The sequence below is a fragment of the Serinus canaria genome, chromosome 5 (assembly GCF_022539315.1).
Source record: "Serinus canaria isolate serCan28SL12 chromosome 5, serCan2020, whole genome shotgun sequence".
Lineage (NCBI taxonomy): Eukaryota > Metazoa > Chordata > Aves > Passeriformes > Fringillidae > Serinus > Serinus canaria.
In genome coordinates this window covers 20,394,478-20,405,407 of record NC_066319.1, presented here as the reverse complement: position 1 = coordinate 20,405,407, position 10,930 = coordinate 20,394,478, and positions in this window count along the sequence as shown.

Here is a 10,930-nt window from a genome sequence, read left to right as displayed (position 1 = left end):
GAAGACAATCCTAATCACTAGGCTCCAGATTTGAGGATGCTTCTTGAACCTAGCCCAGGAAATGTTTGCTGGCTCTTGAGTCGAATGGCACAGCTTTTCTCTTCGACATTCTCAAACGGTATTCTTGTTCCCAAACTGATGTTTCTGCTATGCAAAGTGACAACTGGGAACAGCTCTTAGCACATTCTGTGAGTGGGGTTTGATCTATGCCAGCAAGGTCAAACATTCCTTGGGAATAATCAGGGGGGAGCATTTCCTAACAGATATGTAGATGTGACCATTCTAAATTCAGGTGTGAGCTATGGAATGTGAGCCTGGAGCCTTTCTTTGTGTGCTCAAATGTGTAACATGAAGGACAATGGACCTTTGAAATGGAGCACTGCCAGAGGCTGCTGATATACACAAGGTTAAGGACATGCACATGAATTATTTTCACTGATAAGACCTAGCAGTTTAAGAAATGCCCTGGCAATACCATTACCCCATAAGTTTAGAAGTAATAATTTAATAGCAGAGTCTTTTGCAATATTTACTGGTAGATGTGTGCATGCCTTTGGTGCTGTTCTGTTAACAATAAATTCACAGGGATAATTATATGCTCTGGCAGGGATATAACACTGAACATTCAATTTTTATTAATTCCCAGAGATACTTTTTAACATATGGTTGGAAAACTTTCCATTCTTTATTTGGATTTTTTAGTTTGTTTTCTCTTTTCACTTATGCTGTCTTCATTGGACAGCTTCAGTCCAGCTACTTGGCATGAGCCTGTCAGGTTTCTTCACTGGATTCATCAAAGGCAGCCACACAAATGAATAAAGTTCAGACTGACATTCTCTGGGGTCACACAGTTTAAACAAATTCACATTGGCCCTTTTTCAGCAATAACTCTCCTTACACACCTTGCATTGCCCTCTTTTTTTATGTTCCCCTCAGACTAATTACCACCCTTTAACCTGCAGTGACTTTAACATCAAATCTCTGTTCTGCAGCTATCAGTTGTGCAAGTTGAAGTAAATGGCTTAAAGAATTTGGGACTGTGATAGAATTGGAAGAGGATTAATGGGGTTTTCTTCCTATGTTTTATTGGCTGACACTGCCACCCTGTGAATTCATGTCCTTCCTCCTCAATAGATATGCACATGTCCATCTAGAAATGACATTGTCTGTGTTTCTGCCTCTTGTAACTGAAAATAATGAGCTGAAACTTTAGTGAGTCTTTTAATTCACATACACTGCTGTATTTCATTTTGTGTTCCTTAACTTCACTTAAAAAAAATTAAATGTAAGAAATATAAACTATTTAGCATCAGATTTTGCATATGACAACCAAACTAATGATTCAGTAATTGTAGACTTCCAAGAAGGCTGACTAATATATCTCAAAATAGATTTGATTTGATCAGCTATTGGAAATTACATCCTTTTCACAGAGCTAAGTTTAGAAGCTCGTTCTCATATCAATATAATGCATTTGCTCCAACAAACATTTTTCCATCTTGGTATTAGCAGTTCCTCAATCTTAAAGAAGTATTTCTTACATATAAACACTTTAATTTTTGAAGTAAGCTTTTTAACCCCATGAAGGTTCTCTGTGTAGCTCACGCCAACAGCTCATAGCTGCCTGTTATGCAACCAAAGCTGTAAGACATCCTTGGCATGTTGCAGGTTTTTCATAAACACTGGAATAGGATCCATTATCATATCTGTCAAACCATAGTGTAAGTGAAAAATGTGAGCTCTGCCTCCTAGCTCAGTGTAACAAGAGAGTCCTGGAAAGGCATCTTTGTGGCTGTCAGAGCAGCATGAATGTATCTCTGGTGCACTTAAATTATTTTTTAACTCTCCAGGTTTTTATGTGACAGTACTGCAGGAAAGACCAAGTCCATATTGGGTTGGATGTTTTCTCAGGTTCTTGTGGAAATCAGTGTCAGAGATAATCAGTAGCTTCACATGCTAAGGGAGAGTAATTATTCCAAAATATCAAAACAGCTGTGGGAGTCTTGTGAGGTTTTTCACTGTGTTGGAAAGCTTGCAGATCAAATGTCTTCAATTTGTAGGCAGAAGACTGTCTAGGGAAGAAGGAATCGGATGCTCTTTTAGGTTATTTATTATAATTTGGTTTCTTTTTTATGAGTCTTAAATCTACAAATGTAATTTGTGGTCTGCTACTCATACCGGGTGTTTTGTGTTTCACACTCGTTGATTTTAAAGATTCGGTGGCCAAATTCCATTTCCATGATGTCTGCACAAATCTTATTCTCCTGGAAGTGGGGGAAGTCAAAAATGTGCTCTTATAGACTACAGTAATATTGATGAGGAGTGTTAAGGAAGATATGCTTCAGCTGCTGTTATTTATTCTTTTGCATATGGGGAAAAAAAAAGCTTGAACCTCTAGACAAACACTCAAATACTTTTCTCAACAGTTGTATTCACATGACAATAGGGGCAAAATAATATTTCTCTAGCAGAATGAATGTTTGAGAAATCTAAGGTACAAATTTTAAAACTTCAATTGTAATCTTGGAAAAATCAGGCAATGATGTACAGAATGCATTGTTAGAAACTTTCTAAAATGTCTTTTTGTTAAGGAAGTTAAAATTCCCACAGAAACGTTTCTCTTCTGAGCTCCTGAAATGTTTATAAGATTTTGTAAGTTTTCCCATTTATTAAACTCTTAAAAACCATATTGCAATCTATTAAAACAAGGATTGTGAACAGGGCTGTAAGTGAAATTTCACACTGAAATACACAGAGGGCATTGCAGAGCCACTTACCTGGTGTCAGTTAAGATAAAGCAAACTGGTAAAAAAGAGAAATTTCCTTTTTCTGCAGCACATTTCCAAAAGCTAAACTTGTCTTAGTCATTTGGCTTCATTTAACCTGTAACACACTGTGACAGGTGTTAGTAAGATACAGAGTATGGCAATTCAGCTTTCCTTATTTCAAATACAACCTAAAGTGGGTAAAATAAGTTAATTAAAAAAAAAAATTCCAGGCATCTTTGTAATAACAGGGCCAGTGCTTTTAAAATCTGGGATGTAAGAGAATTATAGTACTGAAGAAGTCTGTTTTGCCTACATTATTGTTTTCTAAGTTTTTAGAAAATACCAGTATCACTATAGTTAGTATCCAAGTGCAGAGTAGGTAATATTGCCTACACAATTCCAGACATGTAGATGATAGAGTGTATGAAGAGGTTAATTACTAAAGTGCACAGAGATATTTTCATGATTTTGGAGTGCTTTATGAATAAAGTATTTTTTGGCTTTGGTGAGGACCTAAGATGCTTCAGGGATTTTACTGAGGGTGTCTTTACAACACACAGATGACGAAGACAACACCTACCTCTCCAGGCAACTTCTATCTGCACAGTTGGAATAATTCTGCAATATGAACAAATGGATTTCAGATCTGTCTTTTTGTACTGAGAAAAATTTGATTGCAACATTCGACTTCTCAGAAAACCATACCAACAACTGGGTGATGATGGGTTCTTTTCAGTGCTTCACTGTTTAAGATAAACTACTTTGAGTTAATATGCAACCATGGGTGACATGTTTTCACACATAATTCAGAGCACTTGAAATCTACAACCACCTTGAAGGGTATGTGGCTTCAGAAACGCAGGGAAAGTATTAATATATGTTTTGATAATAAAATGATGTATAATATACACATAAATCATATAAACATAGAATATTCTGAGTTGGAAGGGCCCAGAGGGATCATCAAAGTCCATCATTCAACTCCTGGCCCTGCACAGGACCCCCCAAGAATCCCACCCTGTACCTGAGGGTGTTGTCCAAACACTTCTTGAGCTCTGTCAGGTCTGGTGCTGTGGCCCCTTCCTTAGAGACCCCGTTCCAGTGCCCAAACACCTCTGGGTGAAAACCTTTTTCTAATATCCAACCTAAACCTGCTCTAACACAACTTCAGGCCATTCCCTTGGGTCCTGGCACTGGTCACTTCATTAGTGAGGAAGCTGGAGGCTGCTGTGAGGTCTCCTCTCAGTGTCTTCTTCTCCAGGCTGAACAAGTAGAGCAGGACAAACCCCTCCCTTGCCTGCTGGTGAAGCTGTGCCTGATGTCCCCTGGGACACAGCTGACACTCCTGGCTGCCAGGGCACTGCTGACTCATGTTCAGCTTACCATTGATCATTGGCTTGCTATTTTACTAAATAAATACCCCGATTTTCCTCTTCTCTGATGACTGTTCAACTACTAAAATAATGAAGGTCATTTGTTCTCACTTCTCTCATCAAAGTCAAAATGATTAAATTTGTTGCAGTTCTTGTGAATCCCAAGTAAATATAGCATCTACTTCTAGTTTGAGTTTTGCTTTCTCTGGGTTTTTGACAGGATAGATCTGGGCATCTCCCAAACCTTAATATTTCCTAAAAAGCTGCTCAGTTTGCTATTTTGTGGGAATGGATATGTTCTTTTTGATTTTATGCCCAATTTTTGCTCCTAATTGTTGTGTTGCAACAAAGATCCTACTGCTCCTCTGGATATTCAATGAATACATTTTACATTGTGTTTAGATTCTAATGGTGATTGCAGTCTTTTGAGTGCAGTTTTTATACTGAGTGTCAATAAGAATACCTCCATTCAAATCTGAATTTTTATATAATTACATGGACATGCATTCTCAAAAAATAATCTTATGTGAAAACTTAACTGACCTGGATATGTACTGAACCATATTGAGGGGCCAGTGTAATGAAATCAAAAAGGTCTGACTGGATGTGGATATTAGATTTGGGGTTTTTTTCAGGTATTTAGGTAGACAGGGATCAAACAATCTCTAATCTCCAGATGATATTAGTAATCATAAAAATGCATGAAGAATCTTTTAAGTTTTGAAAAAGTAGTAAAACTGTTGGATCAGTTACTGTGCTCTAACTTATTTGACTGCAATAGGAAATACATAAATGTATCCAAGGACAAAACCCTACCTTTGAGGTTTGAAAGCTTGATGATGCTGTACTTTTTTTGGACACAAAAGTTGTTAAATAGTTTCAGAGACCTGAATGGACCTGTAATGAATCTCAGTAATGAAGAAGTTACTCAGAATGAATGGAGATAATTAACAGATTGAAGTTCTGCAAGCAACAAGTAATTGGATTGTTGGTGGATAATTTGTTTCCAGAGACATTTTTACTAGCTGCTCATATGCTAGATTTTGTTCTTATCTTCATATTTAAAAGAAATTGTCTTCAAATCTTGGATTATTGCTAGAAGAGAAAGGTACCATTTAAAAATATTCTTTTTAGCAGTTGTCCGCAAGTCTCATTTTAATTTTAAATAGCAGTTGTTTCTATTTTGTTGTGATGGTTGTACTGTCAGGATCCCATAGGGGTTGATGTAATGATTGTCTCTCTATTTTTGGACACTGCACACACTATTAGTAGCGATGGTCTTAAATAAGGGACTGTGGTAATCTCATCAGAAGGGCAATAGGGAAACTAAATAGGACTTCATGGGATCAAGCAAAACTGAAGGGAAAATGATAGATTTGAGATCTGAAATGGCTCATTGAACTTGAATTTGCACACATTGCTGGGCTCAGGTATAAAGATAACCCTGGATCATGGGCAGTCTGACTCAAACCAGTCCTGTATTTCCTTCCTTTATCCATGGTAGAACTGGGGCTTCTTTTCAGGCCTGTAATCTTGTCCTATAAAATGTTTTTTGTTCCTCTCTGCTGAAGAGTTGAAATTGTTGCTTCTTCCTTTCCCTTTATGTTCAGCCCCCATATAGATAGCATTACTATTTCATAGAACATTTACCTTCGTCCAATATAGTTTTGTTCTTTCATCATTTCACATATATTTTTGTTTCTTGCATTTTTTCCTATCTGAGTGATTTTAAAATAGTCCAAGAACTATTCATAATGATTTTTTAAAATACATGTAGTCAGTGCCTCTGGCCAACTTAATTTGATGGAGTTTTTTTCAAGATTATTGTTAGTGTCAATTGTATTTTTTTCTCCTTAGGAATTTTTTTAATGACTCTGTCACTTGGTAATCCATAGTCCTTGAAAGCAAACCAAAGTGCATTGCTTTTCTGTGCACTAACTCAACAATCCAGTCAGCTAGAACAGGCAAAATGGAACACACAACCTAATAACATTTACAGTGATTGGATGTGAGCTGCAGTCTAGCTGTGCCTAGAAGGATTGGGAATTTGGTGGCTTTTCATCTGTGGTTTTGTTTAAGGGAGAGAGATGGTCTGAAGACAGTGTGGCTCTGTATTGATGATGGGTACTTAGAATAAGCTTCTCTGACCTCTTCTCCAGGGTGCTTAAAATTCTCTTATCTTGTCAGAAATACATTTCTATTAGGAATAGGATAGTAGGAATTTTCTTTTAGTCTGATGAAGACAGACAATTCTCAGTTTTTATATTATGAAGAACTGTATAATCTCTGTCAACATGTCACATAACCTGATTGCCACTTACTGATTGGAAGAGCTTGTTCTATTCACCTTTTATCATCTCCAAATATGAGTGTTTGACAGAATGATATGAAAAGCAAATATTTTTCACCATTATATGAAATTTCTTTTTAGCCACAGAAATCCAATTAAGTTTACACAATCATGTCCTCCAACATTAAAAAAATGTAGTCAGAGATAATACCAGTTAAACATTGGGTGTGTTTAATCAAAATTGGAAAGGATCTTGTTGGATCAAGGTCTGACTTGTTCAAGTTTGGTGCATCTGCTTGTCACTTAGAAGAGCAGAGAATTATATTCTCTGTTTTATAATTCATTTGCTCTGGGTGGTTGCAGATCCAAGTTTCTTTCTGCAGGCATCAGGAGATGTATGTATCTTCTCTGATAATGATGGCTAGAAGCATGCCATGATCCTGAGGAACATTTTCTACACTGATCTATGTTATTGCAATGTCAGGCTCCAATGTACATGTTGACTATACCAGAAAGACATATGTTCAGTAAATATACATAAATGCAGTAAATTTTCTTTATTTACAGTTTTGGAGGCTTTTTTACTCTTCCTTCCACAAACTGTTTCCTTAATTTGGTAAAGAGTTTTTAAGAGGCAACATTTTTTTATTAAGAACAGATATTGATTGAAAAAATCTGATAAAAAGAAAATAAAAGTGACTTTATAATCTAGATCCCACTTTTCCCAGTATGTCATGATGTAAAGCCATCATTGTCAAGTATCCCTGCAGCTACAGAGGACAGAGTTATTATTACCAAAGACATTTTGTAGTTTAAATGTTGATATTGCATCAGGAGTAATCTCCATGCCTTAAGCATGAACAAATCTGGTGTAATATTACTTAGGTAAGAGAGACGTGGAACAACTAGGCAATCAGCAGAGTTTCCATCATCATTCTATGGAAAATTGTTAGTTATAGATTTAATAGTGGTGGCAAATTTGTGTCTGATTTAATTGTATTGAAGTACATCAATAATTATTACACCAAATATAAAGGAATAAATAAAAAAGTAAAGGACATATTGCACCATTATTTGTGGTTTTATGATTAAGTTCTTAAGACAGCTTGGCAAGGTACATAAAAATAATCATTTTTCCCCCTTATTGCCATAGTGAACAGTTTAGCAAATGCTCAGGATGATATAACTGCTTGATTGATGGCTCTTCTGCTTTGGTTGAAAACTGCCACTCTGATTGCACAGACTTCACAGGACAGAATGCCACTGCTAGGCAAGTGTTGTTTTGGTTGGATCAACTCAGAAAGGTAAAAATAGGCTGCAAATAGGCTGATTTGGGCAGTGAAAATGAATGTATGGGCCCTGGTGTGAAAAGGTTAAACTTTAAGCTTTGGAACAAATATGAAAGCAAGGAAAGGTAGTTTGGAGAAAATGAACTGAAGAAAATATGGTTTTAAGAGTCTACTTACATCCCATTAGCACAGTTTCTGATGCTTTTTGAGCTTTTAGTACTGTGCAGGCATCCTAGCAAAAAAAAAAAAAAAAAAAGCCAACAGGTACCAAACACAGTTAATATAACTGGCAATCATGAAATGACACATGAGTTCAGAGAGAAAGGGGAGTGTGGGCTTAGTGTACTGGGCAAGCCCTGTGAAAAGTCCATTATCACATGGAAGACTGCAAAACATTGCTTAAACTGCATTAAAAAGGAGTGGCACAGTATTATGCCCAGGGCCTTCTTTTTACCAGCTGTGGTTTCATATTGGAAGTGCTTTGTGGAGATAGAAGACATTGAAACACAATGCAAAAGTGAAAGATGAAAGATATAGTTCAAAATTTTGACACAGCGATTAATTCATTATTCAAAAAATTCATTGGTGGAATTATTGGGGTGTCTGTAATCCAAAGCCTGAGAAATTACTTATCCATGAGCACATATATGAGAAATCTGACATTAATGAAGATGGGCTGTGTCAGGGGATGAAAAGAATCAGGAGACATTTTATGCAAGAAGTCTCTTTCTGTGTGAAGCTGAAAGATGATGACTGGCTCTCTAAGGACATGTTTGTTATTTAAAAAAAAAAAAAGAAAAGGGCACACCTTCATTATCATAGGGGATTGAAATCTGAGAGGCTTGCTAGGATATTTACCAATATTTAAATATTGCTAGAATTTCTAAAAATTTTGGATTACATAATCATCAGTCAAACGAAGTGGTCCAAGGTGTAAGAAAAACTTTTCATTAGAAATTACTTCATTATGGAAAACAACTGGGATCTAAATATTATAGAGAAAAAATTCCAGAAGGAAAAATGCAAAAGGTTTCTGGGAGTCACATTAAAACCACTATATCATATAAAAGAAAGAAGTTGAAAACACTCATATTTTTTAAACTATGTATTTGTTAAGAGTAGAAGTGGAAGGAAATGGATAACTAACCAGGAAAAAATGAAAATTACAGCATTTAAGGTCATACAACTACTTCATAGAAAATGGATAAAAGGAAGGAAAAAAATCCCCCCTTAATGGCAGATCTTTGAGAAACTTTTTAAGAGGGAAGGATTTTCACAGTAGTAATAGTATAGCATAATATTACTTTTTAATTTAGAGAGAAAAATAACACAAAATCGATGTAGCAAAGAGCAAAGTAGCAGGTCTGAAAAATGCACCACAAACTGAGTTGCTGTATTTTCAGGGAGAGAACACAGTAAGTGCTCATTGCCTATGTGCTGTTTAAAATCCATGGCTTGGAAGGGGTACATCAAATCATAGGTGACAAAGTTTAAAAGTGATGCAGTAGTTTTTGAACTAGTGATAGGAAAGACATGTCCCTGGCACAAAACCATCTGGATTATTTATTAGTTGGCATAACTAAATAGAATATTTTATTGTTCAAATAGAGAGGAGTTTGTAAAGAACAGGAATGTGAGCAGTGTTTTCTAGGCAGGGGACCTGAAACTGAGACTCAAAGGCCTTCCTTCCATACTATGCTTGGGAGGACTAATGCCTATTTTATATTTGTGTATTTTGCTGCCATAATTACTATTAGTATATTTTATTCAATTCATGTGCTCTAGCTGGGAATAATAATGAAAATTGGAGAAGGTTCAAATAAATTCTACTGTGTTCTCTTAGGGACTGGTGTCCTGAATTTTACTAATTCCAGTTTAGGATTTGCCATTGACTTTCTTCTGATTTTAGTCTGTTTTCTCAGTCATTTTTTTGTAGTCCTGAGTTGGACATCAGAGGTGGCTACAGACAGTCATGGGAACATGGATCATGTGGTTAAAATCTGGTGGTGGCGATAGGTTGGCATTTGAATAAATCATTGGCTTTGATTGACAATTTAACTTTTGTTACTTGTGCTCTGTCTTTGAGCATGACACTTGCCTAAGTAAAACATGTGTATTTAAGTGTATACATTTCTCAGTGCTTTACTGTGCTTACCAGAAAATATCAATTTTTAAAATTTCTAGTGAGAAAAAAGTGAGAATCTGAAAAATGCTCTATTATGTGGGACTGAAGGTCCATCTAGCCCACTGTTCTTTCTTCCCCCAACAGTGACAACAGCAGGTTTTACTTTTGTCAGGAACTGAAATGTTAAAAGAGAGAAAAGCCCTTCCCATATGCTTTCCCCATGTCCTCCCCCTCTTCCCTCACACTTTACTCACCTCTCTCAGCTCTCCTCCTACTCTGTCTTCACCACAAAATTTTGCAACCCAAAATTTTTAGCTTTTAGGAAAACTACATTTTGCTCTTGGTGATGCTAGCGTTTTAGAACTTTGTTTTATTGTGAATATGTAAGAAACTGACTGATGCTTAAAATACTAAACTGAATATTAAAATAATAAATACTTTGATAAATAGAAATGAATCTCCAAGGTGAGCCTGATAGAGATGTAAATGTTTTGGTGTAAATCCCAAAAGTGAGCTGTTCATTTTGATGGCATGTTCTGCTGCAACGGCGCATATGAAAAAGGAGAGAAGCTTTTTCCAAATGAGACATTGTTACCTAAAGGGTAGAAGTGGGGAGTAAACAAAAAGACCACAGATATCCACCTAGGACATCTGCAATTGTGTAATTGAAGAGGTTCTTTCTTCTCCAATAGTTAACATAAACCAAATTTCTCCAGTTTATGTGACATAATCAAAAACTTCTTTGCAATAAAACAGAAGAGCAAAACTGCCTAGATAAGACTTGAATTGAACAGGATAACATCACATCTAGATGCAATCTACTGCTGAATTAAAATTGGGCAGTAATGACTAATGCTGCACAAACATAGCAGAGCAGTATTTGGGAACACTCATTTTCAGTTAAAGAATGAATTTACTTTTCAAACCTCTCCTTAATTTCATGGTAATTTCTCTAAGCCAAGTTTGTCATTCTACAAGTATGCATATCAGTTTATATTTGTATTTGAATGTTGTGCAGATTCATTTTTCATAAAACTTGCCAGATCACATTACAATTTCTCATGGTCAGAGAAAACACAGCTTGA